This window comes from Limulus polyphemus, unplaced genomic scaffold (assembly GCF_000517525.1).
Source record: "Limulus polyphemus unplaced genomic scaffold, Limulus_polyphemus-2.1.2 Scaffold4591, whole genome shotgun sequence".
NCBI classification, from domain to species: domain Eukaryota; kingdom Metazoa; phylum Arthropoda; class Merostomata; order Xiphosura; family Limulidae; genus Limulus; species Limulus polyphemus.
The window spans coordinates 59,716-61,868 of record NW_013670201.1 but is presented as its reverse complement, the minus strand read 5'-3'; the positions used below and the strand labels follow the sequence as shown (position 1 = coordinate 61,868).

Here is a 2,153-nt window from a genome sequence, read left to right as displayed (position 1 = left end):
CTTTCCTACAGTGAGGAACCTAAGACTAAACACAATATTCCAAATGTGGCCTAACCAGTGACCTGTACAATGAAATCACAACTTCTTTAGACTTGTATTCAAAATTTCTATAGATACAACCTAAAATCCTATTTGCCCTACCACTGCTTGGATGGCTTTAGAGACTGATCAACTATTAGACCTAGATCCCCTTCTTTCATGACACTGTTAAGGTTATTCCCATCCAAATTATACTTATAATTCAAATTACAATAACCCACATGCATTATCTTGCATTTATTATAATTAAAACCCATTGCCATATATTTACCCAACTCACTAAATGATCTAAATCCTTTTTGTAAATCAGCAGCATCCTCTTCATAGCTAGCAACACCCAAGATCTCAATATCATCAGCAAATTTAAGTAATTTATTGACCATTCCTTCATCTATGTTATTGAAGTAAATCAAAAAGAGCAAAAGTTCTAAGAATGAGTCTTGAGGTACTCCACTTGTGACATTAATCTAGTTTGACTGAAATCCATTTATAACAACCCTCTGCTTTCTTCCATCCAGCCACTCTTCTATCCAATTTGCTAACTTATCCCCCCCTCACCTAAAGAGATAATTTTTTTTACAAGCCTTTTATGTGGCATCTTGTCAAATGCTTTTTGAAAATCCAGGTACACCAAATCTACACCATTACCCTAATTTACATAAGCAGTAACCTTTTCAAAAAATGTCAAAAGATTTGTAAGGCATGATTTTCCCTTAGTGTAACCATATTGACTGTCCAATAAAATTTTAAACCTTTATCAGACTTTCTAAAACTTTTCCCACAACTGATGTAAGACTAATGGGTCTTTATTTACTGGGACAATTTTTATCAACTCCCTTGAAAAGTGGAGTTACATTAGCTAACTTCCAATCCTCTGGTACCTGCCAACTATTCAAGGACTGACAAAAAAATAGTAACAAGTGGCTCACATAACCAATCTTTAACCTTCAAAACCCTTGGAGAAATATTATCTGGTCCAGGAGCCTTATCGTTCTTTAAACTTCCAAATTTTTTCTTAACCAGCTAAGAATTAACATCTTGTTTGATCTTGTTTCCATCTATCAACTGTTCAAGATTTGGAATACTGCTTAAATCTTCTTTAGTAAAAACCAAAGAAAAGCAAAATTTAATAACCCAGCCATCTCATAATTATCAGATAGAAGCCTTCCTTTACCATCTTTCAAAGGTCCTACCCCATCCTAACATTTTGATTACCCTTAATGTATTTAAAGAAATCCTTACTTTAATTTTTTATATTTTCAGCCAACCTTTTTGATGTCCTAATTTCATGTTTCACCAACTTTCTTGATCTTCTATTATCTTATAAATCTCTTGTCATACCAGTCAATTAAATTTTTTTTAAATTGATGATGCTTTTCTTTAATTTTATCTCGTACTCTTTGTGAGCCAACCTGGTTTTTTACTTGCAGCTACCCTTTTCTTTCTATAATGAATACGTCTACCTTGAATATTTAAAAATTTTCCACATCTGATCAGTGTCTCCAAATAACTCAGCTGCCCAATTCACAACAGATAATTTTTATCAAATCCCTTCAAAATTTGCTTTTTTGGAAATTTTAAACCAAAATATCATTATTCCTTATCTCCATATGTAGCAAAACGTTGAACCTAATAGAGCAATGATCACTTGCACCCACATGTTCCCCAATTTTCACCCTCTCTATCATTTCTATATAAGATAACAATAAATCTAAAATAACATTGTTTCTAGTAGGTTCCTTGATTAACTGGTAAAGAAAGCCATCTTGAACAGTTTCCAAAAACCTTTCTCCCTCATGGTTTGATTCTAGCATTTCCTAATCTATATGTCTGAAATTAAAATCACCCATAACTAAAATTTATTAACTCTTTGAACCTTTAAACCCCTTTCTGTACATGTCATAAGATTTTACAGAGTTAATTTCAAAATTGAATTAAACCACTTTTCTAAAAACTTGTTTACTCAATTACTATTATCAAGTACATTATAATTTAAGATTTTATATTATCTAAGTTTTATTCTCTTATTTTAAAAAGAAAAATCTGAAACAGCAATTAAAAGTGCAGTTTTTGTCATCACGTGATCCACTGGGGTTAAAATTTTCAAGTTTAAG

General features: G+C 31.8%; 1 protein-coding gene across 1 annotated transcript in view; it reads right to left on the bottom strand.

The window, feature by feature from the left end:
• The window catches only part of LOC106471388 (phosphatidylinositol glycan anchor biosynthesis class U protein-like), a 49,088-nt gene that overhangs the window by 19,021 nt on the left and 27,914 nt on the right, over positions 1-2,153 (bottom strand). The gene's annotated exons all lie outside the window — the stretch shown is intronic.